Here is a 19,709-nt window from a genome sequence, read left to right on the forward strand (position 1 = left end):
TTTTGAGACACCGAGAGGTCAAGGTCTGTCCAAGGTCGCACAGCTAGTGAGTGAGAAAACCTGGATTATAGATTCCCAGCAATTTGATTATCAGAGCTACATCCTCAATTATTTTTGGTAAGGCAACCCCCAGCTGAGTCAAGAATTCAAATTATTAAGAAACAGTTTAAGAGTATACCTTCTATTCTTAAAAAAAAAAAAGGTAAATATCCTGTCAATAACTCAGATTCATTCATTAATTCAGGGTTATTTCTTGGCTATCTTGTTAGTCCTTATTTCATGCATGGGGGGGGGGTCGGGTGGGGAGGAAAGTTCACTCAGACCCTAGATTCATGTTCCACCCTGTTAGACTGGCTTTCTCATTACAATTTGAAATCAGTGAGTTTTTTTTTTTCTGGAAGGTCTGGTTGACTAGACTAATCACAGCTGTGTTTGAGGGGATCTCTGAGGAAGGAGGGATATTTCACCATGCAATCTAGATTGGCAATCAGGGCCAGCCTGGGTCGTCAGCTGTCAACTCCCAGGGCCGCTCAGCAATGGGCTGAGAGCTCTCAAGTCCCACTTCGCTTGATGGGCACAGCCAGTGGCCTCCAGGGAGTTGGCTGGAACCCAGAAGCCTGAGCAATTCTTTAAGCTGGAGGTAGCCAGCCCATTCATCTCCTGCTGGGCCACCATCAGCAAGGAACTGATGGAGAGTGTAGGAGAGGGTGGAGGAATCTGGGAGTTCTGTGTATGGCACAGAGCTGTTCTTAGGTTACAAAATGTCTCTGGGCTTGAGTCCGGGAGTAGATGTGCCAGGAGAAAGATGCTCCCTCACTGTAACCAGGAAGCAGATGGCTAGGTCTTTCTCAGAAGCAGGTGGTCTGCCAGCTGATGCTAAAATATGAAGGCTCTACCACCTAGGCAGGACAGGCAACCTGATCTTCTAAAGCAACCCCATTATTCTCTAGCTTTGGGAAGAGCCAGGACACTGTATTGTTCTCTATAAAACCAAACAAAATGCAATATCTCTTCTCAAAGCAACATTTAAAGTCCCCAAAGCTTTTTAAAAGGGGGGAAGGGAGAGAGTCTTCCAAGGGACTATAAATGGTGTCCCATCTAGGCCAGTTTACTTTGGCAGAAAAGGGGAAATTTCTAGATTCCCAGAACCATATGGCATTAGGGATCATTTAGTTTGGGGTCCAGTATTGCCAAACGTATCTCTCTAGAGAAAAAAATTTTAAACGGAACAGTGTGAATCTGGGACACTGGCTACACAAAACAATCTTTTTGAAAGCCTTTTGCGGGATGCTGGAGAGATGGCTTAGTTGGTGAAGTACTTCTTGCTTGAACGTGACGACCTGAGTTCAGATTCCTAGCACTCTCCCAAACTGGGCGTGGTTATGCCTGTAATCACAGTGCTTGGGGAGGGGGAGACCGATGGATCCCAAGTCCACTGTCCAGATAGTCAAGGCAAATTGGTGAGCTCCATCTCCAACGAGAGACCCTGTGTTGAAAAAAGAAATTTCAATTTTGTTTGGTTCAAAGACATTTGAGGCCAACAAAGATATTCAAGAACTGCATTTGGTTCATAGGCCTTTGCTTTACAACCCTGGGAGAAACCCTAGGCACTTGCCGAGAAAGGGACACTGAGATAAGATCTGTAAGTCAAGGAGCAGTAACAGATACCTCCTCAGTATTAGATCTATAGCCGATATTATCAGAGTCTCAAACCTACTCCTGTCTTCTGGATTCTGTTGGCTTCCTTCCTCTTTCTCAACAACTCCTCTTCTCAACAAAAGTCTGCAGCGCTATACCTACCAGGAGTTTCAAAACCTCAGAAGGCCCACTGTTCCTGAGTGAGCTGGAAGTAGTCACTTTCTGCCCTCGACGTACCTGCAGGGCTGCCCTCTTCTCCCTGGCTCTGGTTCCCACCACGTTCTTAAGGTCTTCCTTGCATTTTTTTTTTCCCCACAAGACGCGGGAAACGGGAGAGCGGGGCTCGAACGCGCTCACCAAGAGAGGGTGAGCCCTCTGCGGGCAGGCGCCTTAAGGGACGAGCCACCGGTGGTTCGCTTCATTGCATTTTCAAAATAAAGGGACTAGACTCAAACCCTGCAGAAGGTCAGAGTCACCCTCACAGAGACCCAAAAGAAAGCATAGGTCTGGAAGACTAGACATGGGGGGAAAAGCCTGGTCTCTGGGATTGTTGGCTAGTGCAGACCTTGCAAGTATGGGAGCAAAATCTTTTTCAACACCAGAGTCAGATGCCCATGGCTCAGAGTGGGAGGTCAGGTCCTCATTGAGGCAGGTTGCAAAGAGACATGAGGAAAAAGCAGAGACTGTGCGGCTCCACAGCCTTGGGGAAAGGCTACCTCAGAAATGGGGGATGAGGATTCTTTCATATTTAGTAATAGAGAACATTCATCCTTGGTGCAGCTCAAATAATTACTGGGACCATGTCTCTGAGTATCCTGTAAATGCAAAATAATGAGCATGCCATTTCTATTAATAATACTTTTATTAAAAGTAAAGTTCAATTCAGTGATGTGAAAAAGACAGGCAAACGATCTTTCCGTTTCTCTTTACTCCCTTACCCTCTTCTATCTTCCATGCTTTTTTTTGTTCCTCTTATCCTGTGTGGCCTCACAGGGCTCAGTGGCACCAGACACCCTGGCTCTGGCACCCCTGGATGACACCAGTACTAGGGCCACCCTTTAGCTCATTCTTGGTCAGTGAGGACAGCACGATAGAAGTCCTGTTTGTGTGTTTCCGGAGTCTTGTTTCAAGGAAGAAGTGAGAGAGCCCTGTTTTGGGATGGGGAGATCTTAATTTTTGCTATGCTGTGCTGTCTCCAGGAGCTGGTAAAGCTTACAGATGTGTCCTCAGAAGATAATAGCTTAAACGTGTGTAATAAAATACAGAGTCACAAAGGAAGCCAACGATATTAAAATATGCTTATAAAAATATTAAAAATCAGAAATGTGATAAATGCACAATTATTAATGCCTTAAATATGATCCAGTGGCAGCTCTAATAACTATCATAATTTCCAAGTGGTGCTAAGCATATTTCATGATACCTGCAACAACTATAAAAGTACTGCAAAAATACCCACATTTGCTCTTGGTGATAAACTTCCAGATCCACTAACAACTGTGGACATGTTCAATTGCATGCAGAGGTTAACAAAAATGAATTATAGATCTGTCCTATGGAAAAGAACAGAGTCCACTTGCTATGCCATATCTCTCTAGATATCCAACATGGGGTAGAGAAAGTGGCTTTTCTGCCTTCTGGTTTCCTCAGGATGTGGTTAGCCAGCATGGTTGTGGACAATTGCTCAACTGCCTAGTCAGACACTTTCTTAGCAGATGTATTGTGAATACCTGCTGTGTTCCAAACACATCATTTACTTCAAAAACACCCATTTAAACCTGGCATGGTGGCGCATGCCTGTAATCTTGGCATTTGGGAGCAAAAGGAACAAATGTTGTCATGAGATTGAGGCTATCCCTGCCTATGTAGCAAGATCCTATCTCAACAAAACCAAACCCAGAAACTATCTAGTTAGGCCTTTAGGTACAGGCAGGTAGTGGGGTGATCATAGTTCCCAGTGATAGCACATGATGAAAATTGTTCCATGTAAAGGCCTGCCTGCCTTTTATTCCCTTTCATCACCCTAACCTATACCATCCCCCGGTTTTGCTTCTGTTCCCCTCCCCTCAGTCATCATAACACATGCCCTGATACATGCACACATGTGTATAATACAGTGCAGCATGGTGAGTGGGATTTTAATTTTCTTATAACCAGTATCTTGTTATATATCTCATTAGTTTTCCTACCTTTTTTTCTATTCAGTGCAGTGTCATGAAGATCCGTCATCTGCTGAAGTTGGTCTTGTGTGTGGCTTCTTATCCTTGAATATTTCATAGGGTACACTCTAATGGTTAATTTTAAATGTCAACTTGCTCCAACCTGGAATCACCTGGGAAGAGAGTCTTAATTGAGGAACTGTCTAGATCAAATTGGCCCAGTGGGCATGTCTGTGGAGACCATCTTGACTCTTAATTGATACAAGAAAACCCAGCCTGTTGTGACACCATTCCTTTGGCTGGGTCCTGAACTGGACAAGAGTGAAGAAAGCTAGCAGACAGCATGGGTGTGTTCATTTCTCTCTGCTCTTAACTACAGATATGATGTGATTGCTGCTTGAGTTCCTGCCTTGACTTCTCCAAAGTAATATAGCGTAACAGAATTGTAGGCTAAATGAGCCTCTTCCTTTCCTCTGTTGCTTTTCACCAGGCATTTTATTACAGCAATGAAAACACAGCTATAACAGGTACCCACTGTGCTTTCCCCATCTACTTCCCTAAGTTACAGAAACCCACATCGAAGCCAGCTGTCCTTCAGGTTGTTACTACCAACAGCTCTGTGGTGAGAATCCTTTAAAAATGCCTCCTCAGGCTTGTGCATGAGACAATTCCTCTGGCTTCTGATTTTGGGATGAGACTAGTCACTAGATACTAGGGTGTGTTCTAACAAAACATCATGAAGCCAAATCAGATTGCTTTCTTGAAAAGCTGTCCCAATTTTGTTGTTCACTCACAGTGCATAAGGACTCTCCTCTCTCCGTATCTTCACCAAAACACGGTGATCTCTCTCCTCTGTAACTCTGTCTACTTTGATAGGTGTGAGAGTCAAGATGCCTTACACAGTGTAGAGAATGTTTAAGGTGCCTAGGGGGTACCCCTGGTATGTGCCCCAGTACTAATAGATAGGACTATACAAGTTCAGAGCCACACTGAAGCTCTGTTTTATACAAAGCTTGCAACATAATTTCCCCATCGATTCCCTTCTCCTCGTCTTCATCGTAGCCTGAGAATCAGTGCAGCCCAGAAGCAAAGCCTACCGACGTGGTCAACATAACCATACCCAGGGAACACCCAGTTCAATAAATGGGAATTGAAAGCCACAGGCTCTGTAATGCTAGAAGGTATGTGTTGGTTGCTCAGGAGTCCTGGAGGATTCTAGCTTGCAGTGCTTCCATCAAAGACCTCAGGGAATTCCTGATTTCCACAGCTTCCCTTCTAGCCCCTAGTTCTGTTTTCTGACACATTCTATCTATTATAGCCACATTCATTGCTTTTTAGGGAACCCATCTGACACATATCCATTGTTTCTACATCCATAACAACTCTCTCTTGCTCTACTGCTTCTGGGGTAGAAAGGACTAAGATGTACCTTTCATACAGTCTTGACTTTCCTAGTGACATTCTACCAAGATTCTTAGAAGACAACTGTGTAAATAAAAGGCCAACTTGTGGCTGTCTCTTTTTCCTTTTCCCCTTCTGGTGACAGTTAATTTTCTATATCAGTTTGGCTAGTCCAGTTAGGATCAAACATAAGCCTAGATGTTTCTGTGAAGGGTTCCCCCACCCTTTTGGATGAGATTAGAATTTTTATCACTTGATTGAATGAAGCAGTCTGCCTTCTGTAATGGGGATTAGAGTCATCCAATCCTCTGAAGGCCTTAAAAGAGCCTAAGGTCCAGGGAGGAGGAAGGAATAGCCGTAGAATGCTTTCACACTTGACATTGTAACAACATGAGACTGTAGTCTGTAACATTCTATACCTGAGAGGACACTCAAATGTAAGAGCCAGTTCCTTCAAAGGAAGTCTATCTTCAGCTCCATATCTGTAGCCATCTCTATATTTCCCACATCATCTCCATCTGCATCCCTGTGTCCATCACCATTTCCATCTCTAGTCCTAGCTTTGCCTCCGTTTCCAAGCTCTATTTCCATTGTCATTTCCACATTTACCTTCTCCTCCATCTTCACCTCAATCTACTTCTTTGCCTACCCACAACATACATCTTATTGGTTCTGTGTCTCTGGAGAACCCCAACTAATATCTCATCTCATATAGATCTTTTAGAAACAAACCACTTACCCTCAGGATGGGCTTCTGAGAGATCCAAATTAAGTCAAATGGAAGATTTCACAAGCTATGGCTTACTGTTCATATCTATTGTCACAGTTCATAACAAGAGAAAATAATTTGTACCAACTTTTTAAGTAGCTACTGAGGGCTATATTATGGCCCCTCAGAAATGATCAGGATATTAAAACTGTCTCTTCCACATACAACTTCCCATGCTGAACACTATCATTAATGCAATCCAACAACTGATCACAGAGATGTCTCCATTCATATGTTTTATTCATGTGTCTGTGAGTGTGCATCCATGTGTGTTCGTGTGTATGTCTGTATGTGCGTGTGTGTGTGTGTGTGTGTGTGTGTGTGTGTGATGCTGTTACTGTTATTGTTGAGACAGAGTCTCACTACATAGCCTAAGTTAGCTTCAAACTTAGAATCTTTTCCCCTCAGGTGCTGGGATTATAGCATTACATGTGTGTGCCACTTCACCTGGCTTCCATTCATAGTTGAAGAGAGACTCCTGCTTAGTATTTAATATGTATGTGTCCCTGAGCAACTTGGCTATGGTCAGAAGAGTGGAGTCATGCGTCTGAAGCAAGCCCTGTGTATGAGGTGAATGAGTTTTAGAGAATAGGGTCTAGATAGACACAGCAATGTGAAGACCTTCTGCCAACTGTAAGTCAACCATAGCATCATTAATGATTGCCATGACAAAGAATAGGAATGAGACTACTTCATCAGAGCTAATTTAGATAAATCCAGTTCACTATAAAGATGGCCAGAAATGATACTACAGATTTTTTGCAGGGGAGGAGCCTTCACAGATATTGGTTTCTTGCAGGTGATTTAAACATATGGACATGGAATGAAAGGGAAAGAAAGTATTCTTTCTGCATGTGGAGAGAACAGATCTGTATCAATATATCCATATCTATAAATAGATCTTAGCCAGACAATGCAGCTGGGCTTCTCCACCTGTCACTTGTCCATCAGACAGTGTAGCAGAAACATGTAGAAGTTGGCTATGGTGGTGCATGTTTGTAATCCTGGCTACTTAGCAGACTGGGGTGAGAAGATTGCAATTCAAGAACTGCCTGGAGTTCAAGACCAACCTGGGTAACTTGGTGAGATAAATAATTTATAAAGAATTTATAAAAGGCTGGGCATGTCATTCAATATAGACTACCTGTCTAGCATGGGAAAGGTCCCGGAGTTCCATCCTCAATACAGAGCAGAAAAGCATCTGGAATCCTCTTGACACGTAGTCAAGCAGGTGTGATCCCCTCTCCTCTTACGGTGCCTTCCACCACATCATTCTGTAATCAAGTCAACAGCTTTTTACAGTCTATTTGTCAGGTTAACTATTTTGGGACCTTTTTTATATGCATGCTCATGGCTTTCTCAGTATCTCAGCTGACAGTGATGAAGGTTAAAGGCATGTACCTTCTTGTAAAGGGATAGGTTTGGTATAGGCAAAACTCCAACCCAAAGAGAAGAGAAACATTTTCCCAGTGTGCCAAGTATCAGGTCAGAGTCTTGCCATGAGCAGTCTAAACTGAAGTCTTGCAGTCTGAGGGGACCATACACAATGAGACTCATGTGGTCTATACGATATTAAGGTGTAGAGATCACTAGACAGGTTCACCCTTGTAGTGCCCCGATATGGACATGTATCTAGCAGCAAAGTGAAACTGGCAGTGTGGTCTGATTAGGCAGTGTTTGTAGCAGTCTAAAGTAATGACAGCATTAATTTTGCTCACAAACCAGCCATCTGAGCTGAGCTCAGTGGAGACAGCTTTTCTCTGTTCTACAAAGCATCAGTTGGGGCTGCTTGAAGGCTTGGGACTGAAATAATCTGAAGTCTCGTTTAATCACATGCCTGCCAGTTGATGGTGGCTGTCGGGGCACAGTGGAAACCATCACTCCTACATGTGTCTTTCCCGGGTGGCTTGCGCTCTTGAGCTTCCTCAGGACATGGTAGCTGAGTTTCAAACAGGAACAGCCCATAAGACCAGGTGTCACCTTGTCTTTTTTTTTTTTTTTTTTTTTTTAAATAACCTCAGAAATCCTACAGCATCACCTCCACTATGATCATCTACTTGCTAAGAGCAAAGAGAAGGTGTAAACACATCTTTCTAGAGGGGCGAGTGTGAACTCCATGCTGTCAAAGAGCATACAGGGTAGATTAGGATGTAGTGGTGCTGGTGTCTTTGAACAATGCACTGTGCTGTAAGTAGTCAGAGAGGAAAAGAGGTCCAGGAATTTAGCTATTATAGGTATAAATACTGATCTCTCTGGTGTGCTGCATAATAGTCTTATGTTCCATGGGTCCTAATGGAATTTCGGAGGTTGGGGTAAAGGGGGACTAAGTTTCCTAGGACCTGAGTCAGAGTAGATACAGAAGCTGGGTAGAAATAATAACACGGAGCTGAGGTCTAAGGCTGGATATTACTAACAGAACCTCTAAGCCAGATGCGAGAAACAGACAAGACAGGGCTGGGAACTCTGCCCTGAGCAAGAGCTGTAAAAAAACGATATGGCCATTGTGTGATGGGAAACTAGGAAAGGTCTGCTTCATTTGAATGCTGGGACAGCTCTTCGGCATTTCGGGAAACCTGGACCCAGTGTAGAACAATGGCAGAAGGTGCCATGACACTCAAGAACGTGCCAGACAGAATAAAGACCTAACAGGGTATACTTTATTTGGGGCTTGAAGACTGAAGCATTTCTCGAGTGACAGCAAGATAGGTGAGTCCCTATGTTGTGAAGGAGTGTGAAGGGATAAGGTACACTCACCTGGGCAAAGATGGGCTCCATACCCGGCCTTTCTTAAACAACTATTAAAATGTGTAACATCAGTGAAGAAAGTCTGGCCACCAGTGGCTGTCACAACATGCCTGGCTCATTATCTTAACAACTTTGTTTATTCTATAGGGTTTGGGACACATACTTGTGTCACCTGGTAGACAAGAAACAGTTATGACCAAAAGGGCAGTAGTTGCATCCCGCTGGATCCCCGTCTCTACGACGAACATAGGCGAAGTCGGGGACTGACTTCACACAAGGAGTAGAGCACAGATGTGTCTTCAGCATCTACTTCCCTCCCCCTCTTTGGCTCTCTAAACTAGCTCTCCCACAAAATCACTGTGAGGCAGCTGTGATTATCCTCATCATACAGTGATGGAAGAGGAAGGTTGCAGACTGAGAGCAACCTGCCGAAGGTCATCTCTAAATGGCAAAGGCAGATCAGATCATGTTCTTTCCCACTCAGCCCTGGCTAATAGATCTTTCTGTGGGGATGGCCAGAGACCTCAAGGAAGTGAGTTTTAAATTACATGCAATTTTAATTCATTTTGACTTAAATCTAGTCGCAAATGTAGCTAGTGGTTTGCATAGTGATCAGGGCATATATGAGTTGTTAGCAGGTCATTGCCTGCCTTAAAGGGGTGGCAACCTGCATTTGCTTAATGAGAAGCTTTTAAGTGTGTGTGTGTGTGTGTGTGTGTGTGTGTGTGTGTGTGTGCCTGCGCGCGCATGCGCATGCATACTCGTGTGCAAGTGTATGTGTGAATTCCTTTGTTTTTAGAGAAAACCAGCCAAACAAAAGGAAATCGGACAGAAGTAGAATGAAATGCCACATACTATTTGCCTGAATACACCAATGACCACACTGTGGCCCATTGTCTTAATCATTTTATGCCTATATAATGCACACTTACACATAAGCACATGATATATACACATATATACTAGTATAGTAATTGTCACAATAGGAATGGGTTGTACATATCAGAATGCTCTGCTGCCCTAAGTTCTTCAGTATGTGTCTCCTGCAAACAAGAATATTTTCTTCTAAAAGACAGGATCATGGCCACAGTCAGAACCTCTAGCCTTCACACAATCTCACTTACTTTGTAGTACATATGTAAAATTTGCCATTTGCCCCAAGATGTCCCATCTTAAAAGGCATTTTGGTTGTTTCTGACCCTAGTTCCAATCCAGGAACTAACATTGTATTGACTTATCCAACTCTTCAGTTTCATTTGTTCTAGGACAAGTTCCAGACTTTCATGATAGTTTTGGAGGTCCCTGGATTGTCATCTTGGAGACTAGCCCTCAAGGTCAGGTTGGTTTATTCACAGTTTGCTCATTGTCAAGCTCAGGTTGAAATCATCGGACAGGGGGTTCTCAGTGAAACCCATCAGCAGGTGCATGGTGTCAGTATGCCCAGTATTGGTATCATACCTGACTGCTTAGTTAGGAAGTGTGTACCACAGCAAGACCACCATTTTTTTTTCTTCCATCATGAATAACTGTGTGGAGATGCTCTGATACTATGTGACTATTAGAGTTCCTGGTCAACTCATTCAGTTGTTTTGGTTTTCCACTCAGGATTTTCAGCTGAATTAATACCTCTGATGGCTCTGAAATAGGGATTGTCTGCAACCCATCATTTCCTCTCCTTTTTGGCTGGTATTCTGTGTAAGGAAGAGCTGTCTGCTCTCTGTTTTTTTTTTTTTTTTTTTTTTTTTTTTTTTTTTTTTTTAGCTTTGCTCATATTAATATGGACTCCTGAACTTTTTAATAGGATTTGAATTGCATTTAATCCTTACTTATTTCGTTGCTTAGATCACCCCAAGTATCCGCAGAAGGCATCACCGCTGTCTGGCTCCTGTGTTCTCACCTTCTGTTGAGCACTTCTTTATGACGCAACAAGAACCCAGGCTCATCTTCTCCTTTTATAGCTCCAGCTCAGAAGTGGAATCATTTACTTTTTCGTGACATTTAAAAATAAATCGAACTCCCAAACACACTGTAGTGGTGTCATGACCACTTGGTAGTAGTGTATTTGCTCCCTTGGAAGCATGGGGAGGATGAGTATAGTGAAGATTCTGAGTTTCCATGTATCTCTTGTATGGCCAGAGTGGTTTGGAAGAAACAAGTGGCCGATCACAAACCAGATCATGTCGAGAAATGGATCACCAGAAACATAGAACAACTTTACATCATTAAGTCTAAGAACATCAGTGATATCTAGCAGAAGATGGTCAGAGTGGGCTAACCTCATATTTTGTTTGGAAGGAACAATTCAATCAGTAAGGGCTTGGATGACATCTGTCACCATGAATTAATCTGTGACTAAGGCCCATAATCCAAGACGGGCATGGAGGGACATACCAATAAATGCCAGTGCTCTGAAGGTGGAGGGGAAAAGAATCAGAAATACAAAGCCAGCTTCTGTTGCATACTGAGTTCAGGTCAGCCTGGGCTATATAAGACTTTGTCTCACAAAGGCAGGAGAAAAGAAAATGTGAGGCAAGAAAAATGGAGGAGGGTCTGGAGAAATGGTGCAGTTGTCAAAAAGCACTTACTGCTCTCTCAGATGTTCTGGGTTCAAGTCCCCCAACCCATATGCAGCCTCACAACTGTCTGTAACTCTAGTTCTAGGGGATCTGACCCCCTCTTCTGGTCTCCATGGTAACTGCCTACATATACTGCACAGGCATGTATGCAGACAAAACAACCATATGTGAAAAATAATAAATTTATTTTAAAAACCAAGAGGCCTCAAACACGAGGGAAGGAATACTAAGGCTTAAAATCCCCAACTTAGCAGCATGGCTTATGAAGCTACCCAATGAGAGTCTATACGGTTTACAAGGATTGCTTTTCAAAGTAGGAATTCTAGAATTACTTACAACCAAAGCAGGATCATCTCAGTACCGGGCCTCCATGAATGATTTCTGTAGAAGAAAATGGTCACTCAAACCTTTTTACTTATTAATTTTCTTGAAAAATTTACCTGCCCATTCATGCACTCGCTTATTCATTCCCTTAGTTTAAAATGCAGGAAAATGGCTTGCCAATGTCTTTTCTATGATAAAAATTGGCTAACATTGCTTGACCAACAACATGAACTCTAGGGGACACTGGAAAATACTGATTATTAGAAACTTCACCCAGTTTACCTTGAAACAACCATATTTGATACAAACAAGTTAAACACTCTGCAGTACAGGCCACATTGTGCCTGGTGACATTTTTCGGAAGATGAGTTCCTTGCTAGATCTTACAACTCACTGATTTGATTTACAAAGCAGTTAACATATAACACTGGCTTCATTTCCATGCCAGCATCATAGGCCCTCCCTTCCTTTTCCTTACCTTGATATCCTAGCTTGCACATAGGAGACATGCAAAGTGGTCATGCTTAGGATGCCATGCCTGACCCTTATTTCATCCTTAGAAAGGGGAGAAAGATAAAGAAGGCCTGAAAAATAAGGCAACAGACTCAGAAGGATGAAAGGAAGAAGGTGAGACCGAAGACAAGGAGGTGATCAGGGTGTACACAGCAGAAGATGGAGAACAATGTCAGAACAGAAACTAGGAGATTTGGGGGTCACACTCAATACCCAAGTTAAAATGGACACTGTGTCTTTTGAAATTAGAAAGCCTGGAACAGGACAGGGTGGGGAAAGTGGGGAAACTACATGAGGACCCAAGTTTGACGCACAGAACCCATGTGAAAAAATAGCGAGGTATTGCTCTACACACTTGTAATCCAAGCACCGAGGGGGTGAAGACCCCTGAGGCTGACCAGCCAGCCAGCGTAGTTAAATCAGTGAGTTCTAGGCTACACAGAGATCCTGTCTCGAAACACAAGAGCTTCTGAGAAATGACACCTGAGGCTGAATTTGACCTTTACATGCACATGCACTTGCACACATGTAAATATGAATACACACACACACACACACAAACACAATATAAAGAACCTCAAGAAGATGTTGAGGAGTGGCTGATCCAGGTGCCTAGTTGGTGTCATGACTTCAGTACCTTGCATTCGCCTTTCTAGGTGGTTTCCTAATTTTTTTTAAGACAGCCTAATTTGTAACACAGGCTTGCCAGGACCTTATGACGTAGCCCAGGCAACCTCAAACTTCTGGTAAGCCTCATTTCTCAGCCTTCTGGGTGTTGGAATTTTAGGTGTGAGCCACCGTGTCTGGTTCTCATTAGTTCTTAACTTGGATCTTGTTTTCCTGTTGCACCTGTGGTCTTATCTTCTAGGAGCTCAAAATTTCACTGGGAGGACATCTTATTGATGTAGCTTGAATAACATACTGACTGTAATCCAGCTCCTCTGGCCAGGAGGATGGCCATGGGATGCTTTAATTGGCTAGGTCTGGAGCTGGGGTGGGATTAGAATTCATTGGAATCATGTGGTGGAGAATGGAGATGGGTGATATCCAAACTAAACCTATGTTGGGAAAAAAAATAGATGTTGTCTCAGCTGCTGTGAAAACATCACTGTGTAACAAACCACTCTAAAGCTCAGAGGCTTGGGATGATGCTTCACACGAGAACTTGTGGATGGGACTAGTTACACAAGTTGGTACTTCCTGGTCCAAGTGTTAAAAGAGGAAATAGCATGTACAGAGGTTATGAGTCTGGAGAGCTCTTGATGTCTGAAAAACCAAAAGCAAAGGAGTATTGGGGAGGATGAGGGTGTCACGGAGGGTCTTGCAGTAAATGACTTACAAGCAGGCCTTTACTCGAGAGATCACTTCTCCAGATTGGTCCCTGCTGCTAGCTGGAGAGTTGGGTGATAGACTAGAGGGGACAATAGTAGAAGTGAGGGTCTGGATTCTCAGTCAAGGTGAGGAGACAGTTTGAAGGAGCAGCAATGGCATGATGTGGGTTGAGTTGAGAGATATTTTGTAGATGAAGCTGAGAGTTGCTGGGGCTACCACGGAGGAGGAGGAGGCCAATCAGGGAGACCTCTGACACAGGGCCCTAGTTATCAAGGCATACATCAAGGAATATCTGGGGAGCTCATGGGGCATAGGACAATTCGCATACTCCCAGGGAGCTAGTGGGAAGCATTAATTAGTTCATATTTGTCTGCATATTCTCAGATAAAAGAGGCTTTGTAGTCCTCTGGTGATGCATGAAATTCTGAGCTGAAAGAGGCCATGTAGTGCAAGAGAAGATGTGAATGGTGTTGGGTGGACAGGGTCATTAGTCAATTACAAGGGTCTTGAACCTACCCAGTCAGTGTCTCTCAGAGGCTGCGCATGTCTGATGTCCACCAAAGGTCTAATAATGACCAATCTTTCACTCCAGCTGCCGTGGGGTCTTTTATTTCCTCCTGCCTAAGAGCCCGTTCCATAAAGATTACACCTGCCATCAAGTTAATGCCTTCAAAGAGGAAGGAGAAAAGGAGAAATATTTCAGGGGTTCTGGGCAGACTCTCAGATCATTAAAACTTCATTTCAACCTGAGGCAGCATCAACGTTATTCAGAGAGGTTCTACAAGATATGTGGGTGCTGGGGAGGAAAGACGAAGGGCACAGAAGGAAGGCCAGAGGTGGGGTCTGGGTCTGAGGCTGAGGCTGGGGCTGGGACTGGGGCACAGAATTCTTCCCTTGAAACAATTCCAGTAGCCCAAGATTCGATGAAAGTTTCATCTTTGGATATTTGATGCTTGCCCCTCTCTTTTATCTGTAATTGTTTTCCAAGTTCCTCAGCTAAAACGTCAAAGAGTATATTAAATTGCTAGTTAGGAAACATCACCCCCAACCAACCCTGTTCATCAAAATGTTAGGGCTTTCTCTAGGGGCCCTGCGTTCAGTTTGTCAACAAGCTGAAGCCGTTGAGCTGGGGCTCCGTGAGGCCCAGAAGCATGATTTAATTAATATCCTACCCATAATACCTTGCTGGGTTTATGCAAACAAACCTCTGTCACTCCTTACCTTAGGATTTCCCCTTTCCTTGAAGCAAGCATTTATTTACCCACAGTTTGACCTCATGATGGTGTTCAGCAGATGCGGCTCTTACTTATTTGCATTGTTTTGTGACAGTTGCAAAATTCATTAGTGGCTCAGGGATGAATCCTCAGTGGACTGGCCCAATGATAGGTGAAGAAAGAGGGCTAGTACTAATTAATCCTCTTCTTCAGTGAGATTGGGGATTGGGGATGAGCTAGTACCTCTTTCAGAGATTGTCTATATCCAGTTTGTAAGTTGTAGTGGCAGTAAGTGACTACCTCTTGACTACCTTGGGCCAAAGGGGACCTTAGATACTATTGAGAGCTTAGATGAAGCATGGGAAGAAAATAACTCTGGGCATGAATTGACTGGGCAATAGACAATAAACAAGTCGAACATGTCTGGAAAAGTGAATGCCTTCTAAGAGTGTTCCTTAGTTGTATGTGACTCCACACCAGAGTCTCCCAGAACAACATCAAATTAACATGATGTCCTTATAATGAATGGATCATGATAGTGCTAGGGAAGACACTTTAGCATCTACAGGATCTGGGCAGGACCTATGGCCACTTCCAACATCCCATCCAAGGAACCTATGCAGCTAAGGAACTCACAATCAAGATAACCAATGAGCTACTAGCAGACAAAGAGGTACAGAGAACAAAATTTGGATAGACTTCTGGTATACTAGGTATTATCCATAAACCAATCATTCCAAGGTCTACGAGCATGAAATTCTCTTTCAGAATGTCATATCTGAGGCCAAATGAGGGAAACTATGATTTTCCCACTCAACAACAAAGACTTGGGTTGGAATGGGGGTCAATGGTGTCTAGCCTTACCCTCTCTTTAGTTCAATGTTCTTCAAAGCAACTTAGCTGCAAATCATGCGATACTTGGGACTACAGTCTTGTTTTATACAGAAACTAAAGATGGTGTCCTCCTCCCATACTTCTCACTCTGCAGAGAGCTATGTCTGTATGGAAAACTCATCAGACAAGTGTTTATGTGGAAGATAATGGCCAGCTCGTTTTTATCTACGTTGAAAGGTAAAATCAAAGAAATGGGCTATGTAGCAGATGTACTGACTGAGCAACCACATGAGAACATGACCTCTTCCAGTTAACATACTTAAGCTGCAAGCCTACGATGCATAGGCTAGCTATTAGGGGTAGACTGTTTTACAGGGTGTGTCCTAGAGATAGATGAGCTAAGGAGATGCTTTGCCAAGTTCTCCTGTCCCAGTCCAGACACCAGTGCCTCCTTTGAAGCAGCTTATTCTATATTAGAGGGTCTTGTCTGCAAGGGTGGGAAGAAACAGCCACTATCAGAAAAGCTCTTCAGATAAGAGCATCTGGGGTGCAGGGTGCATAGTCTGGATTTGGGATGTCTGCTAAAGGCCTTTGTAGTGAAGGCTTGGTTGTAGCCTATGGCACCATTGGGCAACGGTGGAACTTTTTAGGTGTGAGGGCTACTGAAAGGTTTGAGGCCACTGGGAACATGCCCTCAAAAGGCTGGGTGAACCTTAGGTTTTCTATTGTGTTTCCTGGCTGCCATGGCATGAGCCATTTGTTCCAACATATCCAGTATGTGTAGCCTCAATACAGGCCCAATGGGCTAAAAGTTCTGAAAGGGTGACTAGAAATAGTTTTTGTGATGGGGTGTTTGTGTGTGTGTGTGTGTGTGTGTGTGTTGAATGCACTTGTTAATGTGGGTATGTGCACTTGCACATGGAGCCAGAGGTTGACACTGGTTATTTTCCTCAATCATTCTCTACCTTTATGTTCTTGAGGGGCATCTCTTATTGAACATGAAAGTCATAGATTTTGCTAGGCTGACTGGCCAATGAGCTTCAGGAATCTGGCTATCTCTGTCCTTCCCCAAAACACTGGGGAATACAGGTATGTGTCACCATGCCTATTTTAAAAAAAAATATGGGTTGTGGGGATCAGAACTCAGGTTTTCATGGTTGTCTGGCAAATACTTTACCAATGGAGCCATCTTCCCAGTCCAAGCCTTTCTTCTGTATAAACTTATTATCTTAGGTATTTGTTGCAGTAACAGAAATCTGTCTAATACAAGGATAAAAGCTAAGGCTGGGATGAGGGAGTGAAAGGAATTTGAAGTCCCAAAAATATTGAGAGCAGGGCAGAGAATGCCCTGAGCATGCTTTGTCTCCTTTCTATCTAAGACTTCCTGGAAGGAAGAAAGGAAGGAAGGGAGGGAGGGAGGAAGGAAGGGAGGAAGGAAGGAAGGGAGGAAGAAGATTGGTTTTAGAAGATTGCTGGAGCAGGGCTAAGATGTGGCCACATGGCCTAGAGTCTTTGCAGGAGAATAGCTTCTTGAGCTTCCTATCTTTTTGGCATTCTGATGGATTCAAATGTTTACAATGTGAACCACACCAGTCCTCAACTCCAACTGCATACAATGGTCAATAGACCCTGGAGTTTTCACTCCCATTTTGCTTACTTTTCCACCAATATTTACCATCTCAGCAAATGACAAATCCCTCTACATATGTATGTGGCTTTGATACATCCCTGTCCATCATTCCTCTCTCCAAAAATCCAACCTACTGCTAGATTCTTCCAATTGTCCCTCCACAAACACTTAGGGACATGTAGAACTTGGCTACTGCTTTCTATTTCCAATGGATGCTCTCCTAATGCAAGTTCCCTTGGCCTCCCTTTTACTGACTGAAGTCTTGCTTTTTATAACCTGTATTTTAGTGCTCTCCAGCCCACGCATCAATTAGAGTAAGTTTTGCAAAGCTCTCAATCGTTTTTTGTCAATGTGCTTAGGAGCAAATCCCAGCTCCCAGTCACTCATGATGTGCTAGCCCAGGTCCAGAGCCATCTTCTGTCTATGCTCCAGACGTCACCACCTTCACACCGCCCATACATTGAATATTAAAAGTGATCTGCCTGGAAACCTGCAAGTATTCTCGTGATTCTGCCCTTGTGCTTTGCTTTGAGCTCATCCAGCCTCGTGAGCACTTTTCACAGGAAGACAGGCATCTTGTCCTTTCAAGGCCAGCTGGTGGAATGGACACCAGCCAAGCCATCATGATTCCTGGTTACCAAGAGATGTTTTTAGACATCTGAATGACCTATCAGTGCCTGATTCACACTCATGGCATCATCCTTTCTTTACAGAGAAGGAGGATACATGAAAAATATCCAAAAAGGAGTTAACAAAAGACATAAATGTCAACTGCTGTCAGAGACAAGCGTAGACTCAATCTCCTGACAAGCTTCCATACCACACTGCCTCCCAGGATGCCAGGAAAATGATGTAATCTGACCCACGAATTCCCCCTCTGGAAGCTGCCCCAGCCTGTCTATCTGAAGATAAAAACAACCACAGATTTAGTTTACATCTTCTTTTGCTCCTTAGCCTGTTGGAGCCAAGGTTGAATGGTGCCAATTTGCCGATGGTGGTTTTTATGATGTGGACTGGGGTCATTGGGGACTGTTCTGAAACCATCAAATTCATTTCAATTAGAAGTGTAGCTTAGTGTCCAATTTTCAAACCAGATTCTCTGGGTAAAAGAAGACCTTTTTTTTCCCCCCTGGGCTGTTTCAATCTGATGAGCAGTACTTGTGGGTACCAATAGTGCCTGGGCTCTGCATCCTTGGCTGTGGCATTTCTCCAGGTTAATATGAGGTGCATGTCAGGCTAAAGCAGGGGTGAGGAAATAAACGTGGAGAATGGGAAGGGGGCTGCGTGAAATTTGAACCAGTACAGATCAATTCCAGAATGCTGCCCAGGGATTCCTAAAAGTGAACCCAGGGAAAAAATAAATACATCTCATCCTTATTAACACTCCAAGCCTTAAATGAGTCACGATGTTAATTCGGAAGAGATGCCTAAAATGCCTCCTTCAAATGGCCGCCCCACTTGCCCTATAAAACAACGTGTACTTCTTTTTATTCACTCCATGTTCAAAAAAAATAAAGGAAATTCCTTCTGCAGTCTAGGGCCAAGGAACAACCCAGGCCTGGCTTTGATTACTGAGAGCTGGAGAGTTTTCAGTGAAAGCTGCAGCCGGCTGCCAGCCTTGTTATTAGCAATAAGCATCAAGCTGGTCTCCGGAGAGCAGGGGCCTTTTGAGAATGTCAGACAGCAGCCGGCACCTTCCTTTGACAGCACCTGCAGTCACCATTGGAGGTGTGGGCCTGTCCAGAACTCCATTTCCTCTTGGCTGAATCGGCAGCACTAATCAACAGAGAAATAAGCCCTTCTAGTTATATAATATCTACCTACAAGCAGCCCAAATTGCCACGCTCCTGTTTAAGAATCTACAAATGGCTCCCCATGGCCCCTCAGACCAAGTCCAAATGCCCAGGTTCATTGTTCCAGGTCTCATGACAACAGAACTCACCTTGGCAATGTGAGAGCTTTCTTTCTTTCCTTCCTTTCATTTTGTAAAAACAGAGTTCCAGCCAGGACATTCTTCCACAGCCGGAGAGGGTTATTATGGTGAGATTGGAAAGGGCTGCTGACTCAAAAGGCTTGCTGCGAGCCCCAGCTCTACTCCCAACTGCAGCACTGGCTGAACACTCCCAGCTCAGGATTCACTTGCCATCTCATTGATAACCTGAGGGGGTGATCATAGTAGATGACTCGATCTACCACATCCTTCACGAGTCTGAAATCATACAGAGTTTCATTCCATTCATAGCCCTCTCTTATTTGTTTTTCCCAGCCTTGCTTCTTTTTCTGAGACTGGGAAAGGGTTGGTTCAGCTCTCTCATCCCCTCTTACAGCTAGACTCAACCAATCTAGGTAGCTCCGGCCAGTGGGGCATAGTGAAGTCTGGCTGGTGAGACAGATGATCATGCTGCGCTATGTTCCATACCCATAGCCCCCTCTGGTTTCTGCTGCAGCTAGGATGGGCAAATGATGCTGCTCAGAATCCCTCCATGCTGAAAACATCTGACATCAAGATCAACCTATATCCTGTCCTTCTATCTGTTCCCCAGGCTTCAGCGGAACTGCAGGAGCCCACAGGCA

The 19,709-nt window shown here is 43.8% G+C and overlaps 1 long non-coding RNA gene across 1 annotated transcript; it reads right to left on the reverse strand.

Annotated features, from left to right (window-relative positions):
* Positions 1-309: 309 nt before the first annotated feature.
* LOC143435469 (uncharacterized) lies at positions 310-19,163 on the reverse strand. Its single transcript, XR_013105803.1, has 4 exons — positions 19,078-19,163; positions 11,625-11,669; positions 3,828-3,970; positions 310-1,486 (listed from the first exon to the last, which is right to left on the reverse strand). It is a non-coding gene; the product is annotated as an uncharacterized LOC143435469 (long non-coding RNA).
* Positions 19,164-19,709: the final 546 nt, after the last annotated feature.

This window comes from Arvicanthis niloticus, chromosome X (genome assembly GCF_011762505.2).
Source record: "Arvicanthis niloticus isolate mArvNil1 chromosome X, mArvNil1.pat.X, whole genome shotgun sequence".
Lineage (NCBI taxonomy): Eukaryota > Metazoa > Chordata > Mammalia > Rodentia > Muridae > Arvicanthis > Arvicanthis niloticus.